Source organism: Nipponia nippon, unplaced genomic scaffold (genome assembly GCF_047370975.1).
Source record: "Nipponia nippon isolate SJK-2023a ecotype South Korea unplaced genomic scaffold, ASM4737097v1 scaffold_4, whole genome shotgun sequence".
In the NCBI taxonomy this organism is placed as follows: Eukaryota; Metazoa; Chordata; class Aves; order Pelecaniformes; family Threskiornithidae; genus Nipponia; species Nipponia nippon.
Window position 1 is genome coordinate 96,638,640 of NW_028262358.1, and position 22,918 is coordinate 96,661,557.

General features: G+C 37.5%; 1 protein-coding gene across 1 annotated transcript in view; it reads left to right on the forward strand.

Annotated features, from left to right (window-relative positions):
* The window catches only part of EYS (EGF-like photoreceptor maintenance factor), a 923,675-nt gene that overhangs the window by 222,801 nt on the left and 677,956 nt on the right, over positions 1–22,918 (forward strand). The gene's annotated exons all lie outside the window — the stretch shown is intronic.

Sequence of the window (22,918 nt, forward strand, 5' to 3'; positions counted from 1 at the left end):
GAAAGTTTGGTATCTGATGTGTTAAATAATTGCAGTCGACAAGTCATTAGTCATATGGTTTACATAATTATACACACATATTTTAAAGCGCAGCATATTAGAAACATTTAGTGTATTGTAACTCCTGATTTACTGTTAGATCAACAAAATTCATAAATACTGCTTCAGTGCATTTATGATGATATGTATTTTGCCTGAGGCAAATCTGACAGCCTGCATATCCATACTGCAGTCATCTATTCTCTCTCCTCATATAAACAATTAAATGAAGATACATGCTCCTAGCACCCAATGAAGGAGGATAGTCATAAGTTTTTATTTTCTTTGTTTTCTTTCCTTTTTATCTTAGCATGCACATTCTTTAACTGTCAGGTTTATACTCACACTTGATGCAGTCCACTTTTTAGTTAATTTTCTGGATATTTCTGATTTTCCAACATAAAACTCTTCATGAAATGTTTTTCATCCTTGATTAAGCACATTCAGTGCAGAAATAAAATTAAATGAGGAAAAAAGAATTCCTGGCAAAGTATTTAATTACCTGTTTTTATAGTCATTATACAATGGGGACTTGAATGTGAATAGGGAACGCAGAACAACGCCCTAAAACACAAAAAGCCGTGATTATTCTAGATCCTTATCTGCTACTGAGCTGTCAGGAAGAATGAAGATGAATTCCTATAGTCTTACATGTTGATACCAGTACAGAAGATACTAAAATAATTGAACTACTGTAACTGAAGAAATTATTGGATTAAACATAAAATATCAGATAAGATATATCATGATACAAAGCCTTACATTGTTGTTATTTTAATTTTTAAGGCAATTACCTTACACAAGTAGTCATAAATAAAGTGTTGAAGTGTCATTTTCTTCACATAACTAATATTCTAAAAACCAGTTAACTTATACCTGTATAAGTATTCTTGAGTATATCCTGTTCAAATAGAAGCAAAAATATAGGCAACAGAAAATATTGAGCTTCCCAACAAGTTTTATGAATGAAGAATAGACCAGTTCTTTTTATTACAAATCCTTTTACTTTGATGTCATTATTAATTTAATTGCTGACTTCCCTATATCTTCCTTACACAGTCTTCTCTACATTCTGCCTAATGAGTCATGAGAAGTTATCACAGAAAGTGTCATAAATATGAGAATGTGTGGAAAACATTAGAAGTCTAGCAGATGTGGTTGGATAAGTCATCTTCTAACTTTTAATTATGGAAATACCTGATTGTCTGCCAGATGATTTTATGCACAGTTATAGCTATTCTGATTATAATGTGGAGCAATTCAAATTGAAAACAGTCCTTATTATCCAAAGTTTAACAAATACCTCCCAATGAAGTACTGTGTCATCTTCCTGAGCTTTGGCTATGTATTGGACTAGCAAGTGAAATCCTCATTATGGAGGTCTTGGCTTGGGGAAGTTAAGATCTAAGCCAAAGACAATTTAAATGTTATTTTGAGAAGTCACGGCAGTCCGGTGAAGATCCCGCTGACTGGAAAAGGGGAAACATAACCCCCATTTTTAAAAAAGGGAAAAAGGAAGACCCAGGGAACTACAGGACAGTCAGTCTCACCTTTGTACCCAGCAAGATCGTGGAGCAGATCCTCCTGGAAACTGTGCTAAGGCACATGGAAAATAAGGAGGTAATTGGTGACAGCCAACATGGCTTCACTAAGGGCAAATAGTGCCTGCAAATTTGGTGGCCTTGTACAATGGGGTCACAGTGTTGGTGGATAAAGGAAGAGCAACTGAGGTCATCTACTTGGATTTGTGCAAAGCATTTGACACTGTCCCACACAACATCCTTGTCTCTAAACTGAAGAAACATGGATTTGACAGATGGACCACCTGGTGGATAAGTAACTGGCTGTATGGTCGCACTCAAAGAGTTGCAGTCAACAGCTCGATGTCCAAGAGGAGACCAGTGATGAGTGACATTCCTCAGGGGTCAGTATTGGGACTGAGCACACCCTCAGCAAGTTTGTCTATGACACCAAGCTGTGTGGTGTGGTCAGCACACTGGATGGAAGGGATGCCATCCAGAGGGACCCTGTCAGGTTTGAGAGGTGGGCCCCTGTGAACATCATGAAGTTCAACAAGGTCAAGTGCAAGGTCCTGCACATGAGGCAATCTCAAGCACAAATACAGGCTGGGTAGAGAATGGATTAAGAGCAGCCTTGACTTGAGGGTGTTGGTTGATGAAAAGCTCAACATGACCTGGCAATGTGCACTTGCAGCCCAGAAAGCCAACCACATCCTGGGCTGCATCAAAAGAAGGGTGGCCAGCAGGCTGAGGGAGGTGATTCTCCCCCTCTACTCCACTATCATGAGGCCCCACCTGGAGTACTGTGTCCAGCTCTGGGAAACCTGATATAAGAAGGACATGGACCTGTTGGAGCAAGTCCAGAGGAGGGCCACAAAGATGATCAGAGGGCTAGAGCACCTCTCCTACAAAGACAAGCTGGGAGAATTGGGGTTGTTGAGCCTGGAGAAGAGAAGGCTCTGGGGAGACCTTATAGCAGCCTTCCAGTACCTGAAGGGGGTCTACAAGAAAGCTGGAGAGGGACTTTTTACAAGGGCATGTAGTGATAGGACAAGGGGTAATGGCTTTAAACTGAAAGAGGACAGATTTAGATTAGGTATAAGGAAGAAATTCTTACTGGCAGCCAAGAGGGCCAGCCGTGTCCTGGAGTGCATCAAGCACTGTATTGCTAGCCAGTTGAGGGAGGTGATTGTCCCGCTCTACTCTGCACTGGTATGGCCTCATCTTGAGTACTGTGTGCAGTTTTGGGTGCCACAGTACAAAAAGGATATAAAGCTACTACAGAATGTCCAGAGAAGAGCCACAAAGATGGTGAAGGGTTTAGCGGGGAAGCCGTACGAGAAGCAGCTGAGAATGTCTGTTAAGCCTAGAGAAGAGGAGACTGAGGGGAGACCTCATCACGGTCTACAGCTTCCTCACAAGGGGAAGAGGAGGAGCAGGCACTGATCTCTTCTCCCTCACGGCCAATGATAGGACCCAAGGGAACAGCAGGAAGATATGCCGGGGGAGGTTTAGGTTGGATATTAAGAAAAGATTCTTCACCCAGAGGGTGGTGGAGCACTGGAACAGCCTCCCCAGGGAGGTACTCACAGCGCCAAGCCTGACAATATTCAAAAAGCATTTGGACAACGCCCTCGACATATGGTGTGAATTCTGGGGTTGTCCTATCCAGGGACAGGAGTTGGACTCGATGATCTTTGTGGGTCCCTTCCAACTCAGGACATTCTATGATTCTATGATTCTAAGTGCCCTAAATCCAACCTTACAGGTTAAGTAGCTTATTTCAGCTCTTGATGTGTGACTGGAACAAAAGTACAGAGGGGGAGTTGCTCTATAGATATTGTAAATTATCCTGTACAAATAATTATCTCAAACTGTACAGTATTATAGCAAGATAAAAGTATAAATCTTCTTTCTATAAAGAGTTTAAAGTCTTTAAGCACTTAAAACTTGAAGTTCTCTTTGCTATAGCCTGTATCTCCTTCTGTCTCTGCTCTGATTTTTAACATAATAAAATATAGTTACAAGGAATGCTAAAAGCAAATTTACAAATGGAAAGGGAGTAAATATAGTGACAGATCTGGCAAGAGCAATAGCTATATTCAGAATTTGAAATATAAAATATGTTGAGAGTAAATATTTCAGTAGAAGCAGTAAGGCTCCATTGTAAAGCAACGTACGGAAAATATATGCCATAGAAGTCCCTATAAATTTTCAGAAAACCCAAATATGCTACTCATTTACAACATAAAAAGTAGAATGAAGAAAGACAGTTGTATTGTAGTTAACTAGCATTAAGCAAGGATGTAGATAGAAGAGAAAGCACTGTAAAATAAAGCTGTGAAAATCCTGGAATGAAGTAAATTACATACAGGTCAATGAACTGAATAAAGCTATCATCAGTGTTTACTTCCATAATATTTACATTTTTAAGCTTTTTCTTGCTGTGCAATGATTTTATACATTTGGTTCAGCTATGCTACAGCTGCAGGAGTACGTGCTGTAAACACTATGAAAAATCTGGCCCTGTACTCAATGCATTCCTTGCTTAATAGCATATAACCACAGTTCATATACATATGTTCTACCTTTATTCTTTTCTTCAAATAAAAAATAATTGCGGCACATTATATATCTGGGTGTGTTATCTATTGATAAATGGTGATTTTTGCTGGACACTGTTTATATTGGCACTTGCATAAAGCTGTGAGTCACAAGCCAGCTAGCCCAGAGTCTAGCTGCAAATGGCTAGGTATTAAATACTGCCTGTGTGAACAACTATGACATGGAAAACAATACTTGAACTATTTCTATTCATCTTCAGGATACAGCAGTTGCAGCCCATTTCTGTTTCATCTTTGTTTATGCATCTTGCAGAGGGATTGAGCTGCATCATTTTCATCAGTAGTTAATGAGCTTCAGTGCAGCCTACTGGCTTTTAGATTCTTCTTTTCTCTCTGAAGGTGTTGTACTGCATTTCTCGTTTTCTTTTATTTGTAAAAACAAGAACTAACACAGTCTGAACTATGATTTAGGTAGGTGAAACCTGGATTGCCTTTTCAAATCTGCTCAAGATATGAGAATTTCATTTTCTTGTTAGTGTGCCTGTTTCCATTTCCCTGCTTTGTCTGTCTTGTCTGCGTGGGTTCTAAGCTACTAGAACAGCCATATTCCTATGGGCCATATGTATACCAGCATTTAGACCAATGAATTTAAACATCTGAACAAACTGGAATCTGCAAGACATTTAACTAATAATGAAAAAGCAATGAGTATAAGAGAAAGAAAGATTAAATATGGACACAACTTAGAAATCTCTTATCAACAAGCTTATTTCTTTTTAGCCAAAGGCCTATTTTCTTTTCATAGAACTTATTTACTGTTGTTTTTAAGTTGATATGAAAACTGCCTAGAAGAATTTTAAAAATACTTCTTCAGTTTAGACAGTTATAAAACAAAAACAATTGAAATAAAAGAGTCATGGTGCAAAACTAAGAAAAAAGAAAAAGGAAAAGTGAACGGACTGTAGTCAATCCTTGAATGATAACTGCACTTTGAATAGAACTTCATGAAAAGTATTTCAGATAACTATTCTAGCACCAAAATATTCAATATAAAGATCTAAAAATTATATATATGTATAGATAATTAAGTCCTGTAGTGACTGACTGGTTGTAAACTCACAAGAGGAAATGCATGTTGACGAGAGTAATTGCAGCCTAGTGCTGGTGTAGTTGATATGTCTGCATTCCAAAGCCATAGATGTTTTAAATACCAGTTTAAAGAAGTAATGCTGAGTAATTTTCTCATATAATTAATTATGTGGTTATGTAAATTAGTTGTAATAACAGGAATCAAAAATATCAGAACAATTTAATTACTACATTGTGAAGCATATCTCAACTTTAAATGAATCTGTCTCATCAAACTGCTTCAGCAATTGTTTGGCTTTGTAAAGCATTCAGTAAGTGTTTCTGCAAAAAGAAAAAAAAGGTGAAGTCATTTGAGGTTGAATCAGATTGGAAAAAAACCCAATACTTTAGATTTTGTGGTAATCTCAGATAGAAGCTTGTTGGATAAATTCCACACACATATGCTGGTCATTTCACTTATAAGTCCTATAAGCAGGCATGTGCTAAAAGGCTATGGCATTCTAAATTAATACCACTAATAATGCTGATATAAACCCTTTGATCTGTTTTTAGCATGGAGTTTTGACACAGAGCTTTAGATACCTAGGACCCAGATGGTCTCTTGCCTGTTTTCACCAATGTCAAATGACAGTAAAATGCTATAATGTCTACATTATAGCTCTATCTCCCACTTTGAACAAGCATGAATTATGTTAGATGAGGAGAAATAGTGAACTGATTATGGTGACCGACACTAGGATGGAGCAAGTCCCACAGAGTGTGAGTGAGGTTTGTGTTACTAGCCCCTGCCCCAGACCACCCTGCCACTAGTCCTGTGTCTTGCTCTTATGTACAGTGTTACGCCACGTCCTCCCTTCCACTCTGCGATGCCACATAGAGATTTCTGGCCCCATTTCTGACCAGCATACTGTCTCTGTTCGGTAGGAGTCTGCAGCACTGCGCTGCTGCCTAACTGAACCTCACAGAAGCCTCATTAGCACCCTCCTAGAAATAGGTGGGTGCGCCCAAGGGCACCCATCTGTGGACAGGATTCTGGTCTGCAACTTACCCACTCACTCACTGACTTCCTCTTCCCACCATACAACCCATGAAGTCTCCCACTTTGGAATATAATAAATCAGTTTCCCACACTCGTTTGGTGTCTTCTGCAAGTTCAGTGGCAGAGATTATTCCCTGGGTTACATTGGGTATACCTGGAGTGGCCTGCTCTCGTTTGAAAAATGACTGTAGATGAAACAACTGTTTGAAAAGAAAACTAAGAGATGCTACTCAGCCACATCATTCTTTGGCCATGTAATTTGTTTTATAGCTGGGCTGGTGTTCTGTTTTCCAAAAATGAAAAGTTTGAGTGTAAGCCCACACTGGAGTCCCTATTTTGAAAGTTTTATAATATTTTTTTCATTCTGCTGACTCTGCATTTCTGCATAAAGATGAATTTTATGCCATGCCAATGGGGTCCAAGTCCAGTAGAGTATTTAATCACCTGAGTAACTCTAATTATATAAGTGCCTCCACTGAAATCAATACCATTCCTCACATGCTTAAATTGTACCCCTACTTAAGTGCTTTCTTGGATTCAGGCCTAATATACTGTTATTAGAAGACATGTTCCTTTGTATTTCAGAGAAATGTAACAATAAAGGGGTATTTCTGGAAAACTTTCATATCTCAGATGCATGCTCATTTCATAAGGTCAGACTGAGTCAATGGATCACATTAATAAAAATTATAAACAAACTGTGTCATTTAATATGTCTGTTGATTCTCTTTAAATAATTTGCAAAGCCTCTTTTCATTACAAACATGGACATATTTAATTAATATTTTTTCTACATAGTCCTGTATGAATTAAGATGAATTAGAATGGAGTTTTATACAGATTTCATTCAGACCCAAACAGAATGATAGAGTTTACTGTTATTGTCATTTCTGTGAGCCCAAGCAAGAACTGCTCTTTGGCTGAAAGGCAGAATTACAAATTTCCACCTGAGAAGTAAATATCTGAAAGTAAACAGAATCAGTAATAATCACAAGCTATTCTGACCACTGGAATGAGCAAAAAGCGTACATGATACGAAGTCTGCTGATAGAGGTTGTCTTCTACATCTTTGTATTGTATGCAATATTTCGTATTTGTTCAGACAAATTAGATTGACTGAGGCTCTGAAGATTGTCCTTGCAAGACGAAGTTTGGAAGACCTGAAGCTTTCCCAAATTGTTTTAGAAATGCCAACCCAAGGACTAAGTAGATGATTGCCACAATGGTCTCACTAGCATCGTTCTTCCTATTCATATTTAACCTCTCTCAGTTCATCTATCAACACCTTACATACAACATCATATTTTTTGCAACAGGTGAGATGTTGCTGTGATCCATAAACCCTTTGTAACTGCAGTTTAATCCTCACCTGCAAGTGTGGCCCACTTTCTTAGTTTAACCATTTGATTTTGGAACAGTTTGTCCAAACGCTCATCTTACAAAGCCATGTAATTTTTATAACTTGCATGTCTCCATCAATATTTATTATTCTTTCAGCCTTACTTTCAAAGTAAGTGCAAATTTTGGTAATAGTTATTTATATTTTTATTATTAAAATACTGAACATCTTTAGACCAAGAACAGATCTCTTCCGTATCTGACTAAAAAAATTCCTGCTCTGCAGAGGTTCCGTAGTCAAAATTGCTTACGTCTCAGTTAGCTAATTTTAATTTCAGTAAATCTGGGGACCCCTTATTTTGCACAGCATTGATGTGTTAGTCAGAATACTTTATGATACTAAACCAAAAAATATGTAGAAATGTAATTTTTTTGTGTCAGCATGCTTTCTCTTAACTGTACTTGTGATCATGCCATAAATGTCAATTTTATTTGATATTGCCTATTTTCCTAAAATAGTGATCACCGATGTCATTTATATTGTTGTCCTTCAGTTCATCTCCAAGCTCTATCCAAATCTTACTATAATTGATTTCTGGAAGTACAGTAAAGCTAACAAATCTAAATCTCTAAGAGCCCTCTTACTGGGACTTTTAATGTAGCAGTAAAATGTGTGCCTCTCCCCTCCAACCCTCTGAAGTTTTCCTGTTATTCCAAGTTTTCTTGCAATTAATAATAATTATCAGACATGACTCGGTTAATTCTTTTAATAATCTTGAAGGAGAATCCAGTGCCCTGTAGAGTGAGAATGTAGTAAATTGAATACTCGTCTTTTAGTGTTATCTGTAACACTGATGAATAGAAGATATTTCATGATCACTGTAAAAATAGGAATAGTTCCTAAGTTAAAAGGAAAAACTGGTCTTGTCTTTTTAGTTTAGCTTCACAATATTTTTAACAAATGCTTTAACAATGATAAGGAAAAATGAGTTTGTATGCATTAAAGAAAAATTTTGTAACGTGTCCACATGTAAAACATTTTTCTTTACAGTATTTTACTAATTTCACTAAGTATTTTACTTATTACTAATCTAAATCTTAATCTTAGTTGTGCTTCTTCGTAATTGCATTTAACCTGGATGACACAAAATTGATGTATCGGTAAATTCTAAAGTAAGGGAGTTTTAACACTATTTCCTTATATTTGCAGTGTCATAAGTAATACTGTTTTGTTTATGCTTTCAAGGTGTGACACTATATGGAAGAATGACCTTCAGTACTTATAGTAAGATGTTGAGGTATGCTATGGTATAAACATCTGATGAGGAAGGATTATGCTGAGATTTTAACAGATTGACAATATCTTATCTTATAACTGCACACATGCCTCTTAAAGGCAGGAAAGGCAATTTACCCTCCACTGTGACTATTTATTAGCTTTTTAATTGTCTTGGACTAGTTCTGTACAAGAAACCATTAAATCATTGTTGAAAAGAAAGGATATGCATGGTGGGTGAGAGCATCTGTGTTGTTAATTTCTAAGTAAATAAACTGCACCTATTCAAACACTATTTCTAAAACCTGTTCAAGAGCAATTTAAGATAATATTATATTTTTGGCCAGTTACTTTTTAAGCAGTTGTTGCTGGAATGGATTACTGACACAAACAAAGCAGCAATCCTATAGTCACAACTGTCCTCAAGTTTGTGGTAGGAATACTCAGAGATGGCATTTAGATTTGATTCTCTAGAAATAAATATTGTCTTTGAATGAAAACATACAGCTTTTGAGGAAAAGTTCATTAAAAATAGTAGGTTCTCATGTTTTGTTTCAGTAGGTGCAAAAAAACTTTATAACAAACTGATATCACAAGAAAAGGTTATTGAAACGTATGTGTTAAAAGTAGTTTAAAGTATACACTATTTGAATAAAAATTTAATAATCTCAAATAGAAACTTTATGCCTGAAACAATGTTCATGGAAATCAGCTCCCTGTAAGGGATTTGGTTTAAGTCCTTATACAACAAAGCTGAATTCCTACATCCCATTAGATGACAGAAGTACGAAGGAACTGTAGCAGATCTTGGTATCTCATAGAGTGTTTTTCCACTGTGTGCCTATCAGACTGACACTGGGTTTTGAGACGAACAGTGACAGGAAGTGAAATTTAATATGGACCAAACCTTGTGTGAAAGATGAAATATATAAATTGCCTGCCTGGGCATCTCTTGTGTTTCCATTTGGATGGGTTCTATTTCCTGACATTGCCTGACTTTATTTGCTTTTTACTGTTTCATTTATTTTGAAATACACCATAGTGAACATTTTCAAAATAAAATTTGTGATCTTAAAAATGTGTGGATAATATACATTAGCTATATCCTGGGCAGCTGATACTTGCTGCTTCTCATGGTCTTAATAGTAAGTTTAACCGTGTGAATTTACCTTATCAAAAATGTTTTAATGAAATCTCAAGTATTAGAAGGTACAGAACTGCTCTTTTCTCATTTTCTGTCTTCAAGGAGACAGTTTCCAAAGCTTAAGGACATAGGTGCCTGATTTCCACTGACTGCTAATTGCAGCTAAACACCTGACTTCCCCTGACAAAGTAGGTGGGGAATAACTCCCACAGGTACCCTTCATTTAGTCTTACTGAAAGTAACACCACAGCTCACATATCTAAGTACCTTACTTTATTAATTGCACTCAAGATTTCTTCCCTGTTGGGTTCTTTTATAAATATTAAATATTTTTAGCCTTCTTCTGTAGCACAGGCCATGCTCAGATCCTAAGATAATAAGGAAGTTTTATCTAACAAATTCTCTGCTGTTCCTGTATCTAAGACTTTAGTCCACATCTTGATCTTTAATTTTTTTCCCCCCATATAATTGATTTTTTTGCCGCAGGTCTTAATTTTATGACAGTGTACTTAAAAGATTTCTGAAGGAGATGTGAAGAAAATGTTAACTCTTCTGAAAGAAGCATTTATTTCATGATCAGCAGCTTTCAGGAGTGAGAAAGGAGGAGATGACTGATTCAGTGACTTCATTAATTCCTGCCAGTTATATGTTCCTGTGACTTATTCTGCTTCTAAAATTAGCTGATTCCCACAACATTTCCCTGGAAAAATACCTACTGTCTTTCTAAGATCTGTTATCACCTTTGATCTGTTCTTTAATTTTTAAATCGAAGAATATTTTAGTGTAATCAGATTAATAACCTGTAAAGCATATACTCAAAAATCTTTAAGCAACTGATAGGAATCCAAGTTCAGTTTGGAAAGGCCAAAATTGGCTACAATCTGTAGACGTTTTTTATTTCCATTATGGATTATATATTTTATGAAGAATTCACCTAGAATGCTAAACCTAAAGTGAAGGTTAGTTGTAGGATATGTGTGGACAGTAATATACTAAGTTTCATCTGTCACATCCCAATCATATATTAGCATTCATGTGATCCTTTTCTCCCTGATACTCAAATGACCATAGAGCTATTTCTTTTGATTTGCTTCTTAATTTACCATATCATGCTTTCCCACTAGGTAGTTTCAATAACAAAATATAACAGATATTGGAAAATGAAATTCATTTTAACTCTGAAAGGAGGTCCCTCCGAAGCCTGAATGAGTCACATTGTTTAGGATACCTGTGGGATACCACTGTACTTGTTTTAAGTGTCTGTATTTAAGGACAATGCTTGTTCAATATTTTCACCAGCACTATGCTCGCTTTTTAAAGGAAACATTTCTAACTACATAGCTAAGATAATACAGAAGTCTTGGCTTTGCAAACTCCAGTGCTTTGTGCCACGGAACAACACGCTTGAGACACTCTGTAACTATTCCCATACCTACTGGGAAAACAAGACAATATCAGAAAGTTCTTTTGTTACCTGGCACAAGGGATATGAAACAATGCTGAATAAGTTTTTAATGCTGTGTAAATTTATTTTGAACAGACAGACTTCTTACCATTTTCTTCTTAGTTGTTCAGTAAATAAGGAAGTTCAGGCTAGTGTTTCTCTAAGAAAAAGATAGCAGAAATAAATTTGGCTAAATAAGGATTACGCAAAGAGATGAAATTTAATAAAATATCTAGGAAAAGGATAGAGGAGTGAACAAGAAAATTTACAATTTAGAAATAGCATGAAACACATTTTTGAATTGAAAGTCCTAGATAGGGTGGGTCTATTAGTAAATTGAATAACAATAATGTTGACTAAAAATACTTCAGGTAAGTGAGGCTTTTATGAGAAAAAAGAAAATAGCCTTTGATTTGTGAGTAAGGAAATACTGTTTCCACAAAGAAAATCACTGATCAAGAAGGGCAAATAATGAAACATTGGGAAATATACATATAAATAGATATGTTAGTACAACTGAAAGTGAAAGACCAAGCTCAAAATTATTTTGTTAACAAAAGAACTCTAAGTTGGCAAGTGTGTAAGAATAATGGGACTGGAGAAAGCAAATGGAAATTTGAGTAAGTGAGGAGCAGATACTCTATTTTTTTAGATTATGAGAGCATGGATAATTGATTTGTAGTTATTTGGTTTTGTTTGTGTATTTTATCTGTACAAGATGAATTTCTGTTGAGGGTAAATTTGCAAAGAAATATCTTGATTTAGCCTAAAGGCAGAATTTTTACACTGAGTAGAGAAGAATACATGATTAACTGAAGGTAATTCTGATAATTTATTTTTATATTAAGTTCTCTTACACTACATGTGAATTAAAACTTTGTAGTTAGCCAGGGTTCTATTCAGAATACGGGGGAAAAAAAAAAAAAAAGGCTTGCATTTCAGTTGCTATATATCATTAACTCATGCTGGAACAACATTGTCAGGCGGTACAAATTTGAATTTTTTTTTTTCCCCATCATAATTTCACACTGTAATGCCAGCATGATAGACTTATAATGGCCTCCCTATAGACACGTACAGAAATCATTTTGTCATGGTTATCTCACCTTGTAACAGCACTGAAAGCAGTTGGTCTCCATGGTCTTGCATTAAACTGTCACATCATTGTTAAAATTCTCTGTTTCAGGAAACAGTGATGGTACATCTTGAGTGCTGTGAAAAATAGCTACTTCATTGCCCATACTCAGTGGTTCTGTAAAACCAGATTACTCTCTTATTCATGAATGGGAGGGGAAAACATTTTTCAGTAGTAAGTGATGATAGAGATTAACCATTTTTTTTTGCTTGTTTAGCTGCCTCAGAATGATCACACCAACATTTTACCAACACAGTGCTAAATCTTGTAGCAATATTTATGTTTCTAGGTAGCTGTACTTTGGCTTGCCCTGATTTTCAAGCCATTTTAAATATACTCCAAACATGCAATTTTTCCTTATGGTTATTTAATTTCTCATACTAAATATAGCTCAGCTACTCCCGTCAGAGAACACTTACTGGATTTTTTAAATTTCTGGGTGTTCATTTCTCAGTGTTTTTTTTTCTGCTTGTATCCTGACCATAGCTTCACACCAGTTCACTGAGATCCTAGATGGAAGATAAATTTATTATCCTATTGCTGCAAGAGAAAAAATTAGACTGACTCAAATTGTTTGGCTCTAAGGTCAAATCTTTTTTATTTAATAAAAACTCCCATTTTAATCATACAAGTAGAAAGCAGTATCTGTTTAGCTGTACCAGCAAGGTATGTTAGAGTTGAATTACTCTTTGAGTACTTACTTAGCAGATAAAATATATCTGGTATACCAAAAGCACAGCTAAGAGTGTTTAAGCAGTTGTTACAGCAGGGGTGCAGAGTGGGCCAGGAGAGGCCTCTGCCAAAGTTATGCAGCAATGGTGGGGAGGCATCACGTGGCATGGACTCCAGTCTTGGATGGAGCACAGTCCCCAGAACACCAAGAGCCTCAACCCAGACAGAGCTCCAGGGCACAGTGCTGCCATCCAGGTGTTGGGTGGCAGGCAGTGCCCAGTGGCTCCCCTGGGGCTGGAGCAGGGGACAGCAGTGGGGACTTGCCTCCATCCTGCAAGGGATGGAGGCACCTATTTGCTAGCCTGGTCTGATGTCCATGGAGGTGTACTGCTGTCCAGACACTTGGATCCAGAATGTTGTGAAGAGACTGCTGAGGCTTGACTGGGCCTCAGAACATTGCATCTGCTGTTCTTCCACATGGACACCAGCAATGTCAGGGAGACCTTGAGAGTAGTAAGAGCAACTATGTAGCTCTGGAGGAGAGCATCCAGGGCATAGGGGCACCAGTGGTGGACTCCTTGATCCTGCTGGTGAATGGGCAAGGCTTGAGGAGGAGCAGATAGAACTAAGGTTCTGACTGGATATAAGGAAAAACTTTTCAACATGCAGACAGTCAAGAAGTGGAACAGGCTGCCCAGACAGGTCGTGAATTCTCCATCCTTGGATGTTTTCAAGACAAGACTCGATAAAGCCCTGAGCAATCTCATCTGATTTCATACTTGACCCTGATCTGAACAGGTAGTTAGACTAGGTGATTACCTGAAATCCATTCCCTTCTGATGTATTCTATGATTTTGTGATTCTATGATAATTGGGTTAAAGACAGATGATATTTAGTTTTCCTATTTTATTTCAATACAATTATTTTGTTTTATAAATACAGAAAAATACATGTCTGAATTATCATCTTCATATTTCTATATCATCTAAATTTGTAGTACTTAAAATATTTCCGCCATTTATTAATTTATTGGATTTTGAACCATCACAGTATATGTTGTCTCCTTTATTTTTGATATCTCATTCTCTCCCCTTAGGCTTAGACTGTAAATTATTTAGCATGCTGATGATATCTTTGGCTTGTAAGTCTTTAGTGCAGTTAGTTGCAGGACTGTATATCAACTGGCATATAGCTAGTAGAAGAAATTAAAACATAATAAACTACATTCCTCTCTGATAAATGCATTTCTAGCACTTCAAAACCACTCAACAAGAATGCCCGTCAACCACCTCCTTAATTCTTCTGGAAAACCACAATGAATCATTGAGTTTACTTGAAATGTTAGCCACTTTGATTTCTTAAGAAGTCAGTCTAATTTTTAATTTTTAATGGAGAATTCAAAAGAGAACAAATTATGAATTCAATATTAGAGTACCCTCTAGAATAAAATAACTAACATATTATTATATTTCTTAGAATTACTTTATCAGCACTCAAGTTTAATTAGAACTAGTAATACAGCTGAAAATATAATGGTGGTTCTTTGACAACTTGTAAAACTTAATTTTTGTGGTTGGCAAAATTCTATTCACAATAAAAGAAGTAAAGATTCATTAGAATGTTTTTATGATTATTATTTTTGAAATCTTACCATTTATATCTCTTCTGTTACACTATTTATTTGGGAATTTAATTAAATTCTCAAATATAAAGCTGAACTTGCTGATGTCAACAGCTCTTTCAGTGATGGAAACACAGAACACAGAGAACAAAAAAATTGGTTCAAAAACCAGATCTGCCACTACAGGGGAACTGCTTGTTTAGTGCACAGCAGTCAATATTCTATCACAAGGGTCTCCCTCTGCGGGTCCACCACTAACGAGTATGACTGACTACTTCTATTCTGAAGTAATACTGAGATCAGGGTGAGATAAGAATTTCAAGAAGATGTTATTCTTGTCACATGCTCAGGAGGACAATAAGAGAAGCACATCCATCAGAGATCTTATTGCCGCCTTTCCATATTTAAAGGGGGTTTATAAGAAAGATGGAAAGAGACTTTTTCCAAGGCCTGTAGTGACATGACAAGGGGCAACAGTTTTAAACTGGAAGAGGGTAGATTTAGATTGGACAAAAGGAAGATATTTTTTATGATGGGGATGGTGAGACACTGGAACAGTTTACTCAGAGAAGCTGTTGATGCACCATCATTGGAAGTGAGTCAGGTTGGATGGGGCTTTGAGCAACCCAGTCTAGTGAAAGATGTCTGTTCATGGCAGTGGGAGATGATCTTTAAAGGTCCTTTCCAACCCAAACCTTTCTATGATTCTGTGATTCTTTGATTCTGTGATTCTTTGATTCTCTGATTCTATGATCCAAACATGGGGTAATACCCATCAAGACCAATGATGACAGCAGTGAAAACAGCAGGACAGTTTATGACCAGTTTACATTGATAAGCAGCTGTATTCTGGATGGTCTGGTTTATCAGTATGGAAATGAATGTGTCTCATGTGACACAATCCCCAAAGCCCTGCAAAGAATACTTCTTTAGTCAGCTCGATACAGGCTTTTAGATATAAATTTGCCATCTAGTATAATTCTTGTTTATTGTAAGTAAAGTGACATTCTCTGTCAAGGGAAGTCACATATTTTCAATCCCTTCAAAATGACATCTTTCATAGAATCACAGAATCATAGAACCGTTAAGGTTGGAAAAGACCCTTAAGATCATCGAGTCCAACCGTTAACCTAGCACTGCCAAGTCCACCACTAAACCATGTCCTCAAGCAACACGTCTACCCATCTTTGAAATATCTCCAGGGATGGAGACTCAACCACTTCCCCGGGCAGCCTGTTCCAATGCCTGACTACCCTTTCGGTAAGGAAGTATTTCCTAATATCCAACTTAAACTTCCCCTTGCACAGCTTGAGGCCGTTTCTTCTCGTCCTATCACTTATTACTAGGGAGAAGAGACCAGCCCCCACCTCACTACAACCTCCTTTCAGGTAGCTGTAGAGAGCAATAAGGTCTCCCCTCAGCCTCCTCTTCTCCAGGGTAAACAACCCCAGCTCCCTCAGCCGCTCCTCATAAGACTTGTGCTCTAGACCCTTCACCAACTTCGTTGCCCTTCTTTGGACATGCTCCAGCACCTCGATGGCCTTCTTGTAGTGACAAGAACAAAACTGAACACAGTACTCGAGGTGCAGCCTCACCAGTGCCGAATACAGGGGCACAATCACCTCTCTGGTCCTGCTGGCCACACTATTCCTGATACAAGCCAGGATGCCATTGGTCCTTTGGCCACCTGAGCACACTGCTGGCTCATGTTCAGGCAGCTGTCAACCAACACCCCCAGGTCCTTTTCCACCAGGCAGCTCTCCAGCCACTCCTTCCCAAGCCTGCAGCATTGCATGGGGTTGTTGTGACCCAAGTGCAGGACCCGGCACTTAGCCTTGTTGAATCTCATACAGTTGGTATCTTTGGTGCCAATCAAGCCACTGCCATAGGCAACAGTGTAAATGACAGCCCATAGTGGATCTGGATAATGGGGCTTATTTAAGAACAAACCAGATTAGAGCTCTTACCATACTTGGTTATCCCACACGCTCACCCACTTGTACCCCTTCGGCACTACATTTACCACGTTTTGATTTTCTGGGAAGCTTGAGCAGAAAGTCATGCTGGTTCATGCTGAGCTGCTGCTCAAAGTTATCAGTCTTGGGCATTGCTGACCACAGTCCCTGTGCATCCTCTGGCATTTGTTTCCATACATTGTTCTGATCTCCAGGCTCTTCCCACACTTCCAAGATCTTCACCTCCTTCACCAACACCCTTTTTTACAATATCACTTCTTGTTTTCAGAAGCTCATATTTTTCAGCACCAGCTCTTCTCTCTGAAAGCCCAGCCTCCCAGTTCTCCCGGTTTGAACAGTCTTTGTGCAGAAGCACAACAGGTGATCAGATGGGTGATGCTCTCTCATGTCTCTCCATTAACTGGAAGATTCAAGATATGCAACTTTTGTTTGGTCCAGGTGTTATCAAAATTTACAATAAGGCCACACAATAACTGCAGCTAACAAGTTGCAGGCTTCTACTCGAGATGTTTACCCACACCCACATCCACAATTATCTGCTGTCTGCTAGCATTTACAATTTAAGCTTTTATTTTTCCTCTGACAGTCACATTAAGGATTTCTTTTTGTGATGAATGGTTATCAAATTTCAAGGATGTCAATTTAACCAGCTTCATTGGGAGTCATATTCAGCATCTTTGCCTCTATAAATTATGGGAAATTAGGGAGCCTTCATTAATTCTTGATAAGATAGAATTTGTGCAGGCTGTCGTGATTTAACCCCAGTCGGCAACTAAGCACCACACAGACGCTCGCTCACTCCCCCCACAGTGAGATGGGGAGAGAATCAGAAGCGTAAAAGTGAGAAAACTTGTGGGTTCAGGCAAAGACAGTTTAATAAGTAAAGCAAAAGCTGCACACACAAGCAAAGCAAAACAAGGAATTCATTCTGTACTTCCCATCAGCAGGCAGGTGTTCAGCCATCTCCAGGAAAGCAGGGCTCCATCATGCGTAACGGTTACTTGGGAAGACAAAACGCCGTCACTGAGAACATCCCCCCTTCCTTCTTCTTCCCCCAGTTTTATATGCTGAGCATCATAATATTATGGACATCATATATTATGGAATAGCCCTTTGGTCAGTTGGGGTGAGCTGTCCCAGCTGTGTCCCCTCCCAGCTTCTTGTGCACCCCCAGCCTACTTGCTGGTGGGGTAGAGTGAGAAGCAGAAAAGGCCTTGACTCTGTGTAAGCACTGCTCAGCAGTAACAAAAACATCCCTGCATTATCAACACTGTTTTCAGCACAAATCCAAAACAAAGCCCCATACCAGCTACTAGAAAGAAAATTAACTCTATCCCAGCCGAAACCAGCACAAGGCTTTACCAGCAAGAGGCAAAAATTAACATTCAAGTCCTAGTTCAAATGCTACATACTCAGAACTATTTGTCATTTAGATTTAAGGTTAGTCTCCAGACTATTTTTAAATTTATGTTTGAGTTTTTCCTAGGGTAGAATTGTGTCCTTGAATACTTTGCTTATAAGGACAGCTAATTTAAACAGACTTATGAATCTAAGAAGTTGTGGAATTATTAATATTCTGTTGAATTATTTAAAAGAAATTAACGATGCTTCATGTCCCCTGAGATATTAATCTGGAAAAAAATGGCATCCATGTTGCGCATCTGCTGGGTAATGAGCATATCACAGTTTTATGCATGAGAATTTTAGTCTATTGGATAGAAAAGTTCCCATCTGGTTATTAGAGTCCAGATGCACAATTATTATTTCTAATACCATTTGTCCATTCTATTTCTTTTACAGCGAATTAATCAAGAATATTTTTGTTTTATTTCAGTTTAAAATCTGTTAGAAAAATCAATATGGAATAAGACATTAGTACAAAAAAACAGAACAGCCACAATAACAAAGGAAAGCAGAAACAGTTCTTTAAATCCCTGTAAATATATTGCCTTTAATACATTTAAACCAGGGAAAATTTTGGCTATGTAGATGTTCTGCATTTTCTTACAACTGTGTGCACTTCATAAGTTATTCCTTTTATTCGAGCTGTAAATCCTGTTATTCTTTTCACTCAAGCTGTAAGTCCTGAAAATCACAAATGCAGGAAGAGTTTCCTCAGGCCTAGAGATAAATGAAACAATAGTTGTCCCTGTGCTGACTGTGGTAACAGGTATGTTCAGCATCTCGCTTGGAACAGAGCTCTTTGTGCTGGCATCTGTAGCTTTTTATCCGTGGGAGGTACCCAGGTGCTGTTCATGTGTCCTTAGTTTTGATGTGGCTTTAAAAATTTGTCTGCAGTAATGACATCCTCTCAAAAAGACAGATACTAATGTTAAAAAAAAAAAAAAAAGCTATTCTTAACAGGAATGGAAGAAACCACTCTGATACTTTTCATCTTTAAACAAAAATTTCATGGGGCATTTGAAAATTAGAATGGGTTGAAAGAAAAGCCTGGAAGATCTCCTGCTGTAGCACAAGTAAAATCAGTAAGCCCCAGCTTTCACAGTTTTTATACAATCATCCTGTCAGGGGGCACGGTTTTCTATTCAGACCCACATCATGGTTGTGTGACTAGCATCTCCCACATGCAAGTCTGTCTTTATTTTTCTCTACGAGGGCAAATCATAGAAGGATTTTTTTAAATAATTGAATACATATACTCTCTGCTATATGTTTGTTCTTAATTCCTATTGAAATTTGTTCAGCAGTCTTGAACTGGCTGTCAAGAAAGCTTTATCTCCTGTACAAATAATTCTAACCCTTGTGCTAGACAATTCTAATGTGTCTGTTCTCTCCTTATTCTGAAGTTTTCTGATACTTCGGTATCCTAGGCTCAGACTAGTGAGTGCTTAAAAAATAAAAATATGACATGAAATCCCATAGGGATGCAGGGTGGTTTGCAGAAGACAAGATAGCTAAGTTATGGATGTCCTCCTTCCCCTCCTAACCCCATGGAGTTACTAATGGCTTAACCCTGAACAGTCAGAGATGTAAAAGAAATCATTTGGATGGAGATTTAGAAAACTGAAACATCTGGGAGATGAGATTCTGTTCTTTAATGCTTCTAGATTAATCTCCAGTATTCGATTCATTTGGTTTAGATTAGTACTGTAACCAGAAAGTTAAGTATGTTTGTTGGTGACACCCTCAGCTGGACCAATTCGTCCTATGAAGGTCAGTGGAATTCTGCAGAAGCAGAATAGTTTGCCTATATTGTATCCCTTGCACGACTGGGGACTTTATTCTTCCCTTATTAATACTTGAATGCACCTATTATGTACCACACACAAACTAAAAGAATGATTAAGGTTTCAAAATCTGGAAAAGCTAGAATTAATGTTGCCAGTGTGATTTCCTGTACCCTCTCTCTTCCTCTCTGTGAAAATCCATTATAATCTCAAGTTGCATAATTTGTTTTTGCTTACAGGAAGCACAATACATTTAACCCAAGAGCAGATGTTCCTACACATATCCTCCAATATTCTTAGGTGTCAGTTAAATTCCAGAATATTATGGATGTCTTCTGTTTACAGGATTATTTAAAATTTTAAATTAAGAGGTAATAGATACTTTCTCTGCTTCTTCCTGGATTCTAACAGTTGAGGAGGCTTCTTTATTATGAATAATATTCGGTGCAGTGATAATTCAATCATAAATGTAATCTTGATTTTTGGAAAAATATTTTCTTCTGCCACATTCAGGCTGCTGATATATGTTGTTAATACAAAGCTGGCATGTTATCGTATGAAAATGTCATGTAAGCAATTTTATATTCTCTTATTAATATCCAATACTATCACAATTCATTTATGCAGATTTAAGAAGCTCATGAGAGATGATGAGTACTTGTGTAAAAAGATCTAATGAATACATGTATACAGCAAGTAGCAGTAGCAAATCAAATTTTTACCTTCGTATAATATTTTGGATGCATTTTAATCTGAAACAAATGATAATATTCTTTTAGGTAATTTAATAAGACTGGTGAATAAGGAAATAAGTTTTGTTTCCCTGACTGTGTTGTTGTATTTGGTCCCCAGTACAAGAAAGACAGTGACATAGTAGAGTAAGTCCAACAGAAAGCCAGCAAGATGGTTATGGGAGTGGTGTAGGTTATACACAGAGAGACTGGGAGAACTGGGTCTGTTCAACCTTAAGAGGAAAAGAGTAAGGGGGATTTTATTGCTGTCCACAAGTACATAATGCGAGGCTATAGAGAAGGCAGAGCCAGAGTCTTCTCAGAAGTGGTCAATGACTGGAGAAGAGGCAACAGACCTCTCCAATCTCCAAATGCTGATTAGATTTTTTTTTTTCTTACCATGAGGATTTTTGAAAACTGGGCCAGGTTTCCCAGGGTAGTTGTGGAATCAATATGCTTGGATAAACTCAAAGCTCAACTGAGCCAAGTCCTGAGCAAACTGATCTAATTGGATCTGCTTTGAGCAGAGGGCTGGACATGATGACCTCCAGGGGTTCCTTCCCAACTAAGCTATTTAATGGTTCTGCGATGTTTGACTTTAAGATTGACAACATGTCAAATTTACATCTACACAGGTGCTCCAAAGGGAGGATTCTGTTGCCTAAATATAGGCATCTACTAACATTTTGGACCTCAAGACTCCCCAAGACATCTGTCCTTTGCAGATGTCTTTAACATCCCAGAACATCTCAAATAGCAGAAGGAAGGTACATCTAGACAACTGAATCCTGCATCTTTTGTCAAATAGCTGCACCAATGAAGTTTGTATGGAGCTCTCTAAAGAAAAGAAATCACAAATAGCACAAATACGTACAGATATTGCCTGTTGTTCACTTGTAATCCAAATTTTATAACCTACAATTTCTAAAAAAAAAAAAAAAGGAAAAAGGAAAAAGGAGAGCAGCAAACCAAACCTCAGTGGCCATATGCATTTGCCAAATTACTTGTAAGACTGATGAACTGCTCTATTTGTCTTTTTTTTTCCCCCCTAGAATTTTCATGTTGGTTATACTCTCAGACTTTTCAGTAAAGTATTCATTTAATTGAACTTTGTTAAAATAAAATTACAGGGGGAAAAAAAAACAACAAAAAACAAAAAACAAAACAAATCTCAAGAATGCATGACTAGAAGGGACTTTCTGAACTAATAATTCCAGTCTCTGGTGATGATAACCAACCTTCTCACAATCTGTTTTCCCACACTAATCAAGTTTTGACTTCCTGCTACTATTACTGTAAAAATTACTTTTCAGAGTCAGTGAGCTTTCATCCTAACCATTCCAGCTGGAAGATTATTCCAGAATCTCACTGCTCTCTGTTGATTAAGGTTTTCTACTATGTAACTTAAATTTGTTTGCGAAAAATCAGTATCACTCTGTACCTGTGATACTTATCCTTTAATTTAAACAGTTTTTCGACATTTTTGGTGATTTTTCTCTTTGACAGATTTAGGAGAAACACTCATATCTCCTTTCAGCCTACATTTTGCTACACTAGACAACCAAAACTTTCTGAGTCCTCTGTTGTGTGACAGGCTCTCTCTTTCCCTGGTCATTCTACTAGCCTCTTTTACATGGTTTTTTATTATAGAATCATAGAACAGCCCAGGTTGGAGGGGACCTCAGATGACCATTTGGTCCAACCTTTCGTGGAAACAGAGCCTAGTTGAGATTATCTACCACCCTGACCAGTCACATCTTGAAAACCTCCAGTGATGAAGGCCTACCACGTCCCTGGAGAGGTTGTTCCAGTAAATGTTCTCACTGTAAAAAATTTATTTCTTACATCTTCTTGAAAAGCAATGCTTTCCTCTAATGAGACCCTTCCTTTATTTTGCCAATATGCATTTGAAGTAGAAAATACTGTGTCATTCCTCTGGCTTTCTATCCAACCAGTTCTGTGGATTGAACTGTTGTTCCTTTGTTCTCAGAGGCAGCTTTTAATAAAGTAATGATCTTGCTTTGGAATCAAGACATAAAAAAATGTAATCTCAACAAGGAGGGTTCACACATCATTGCTGGAGGGGTATACAGTTCAGTTTCCAAACGCACCTTATTTTTCAGTGCATAACCTATGTGCAA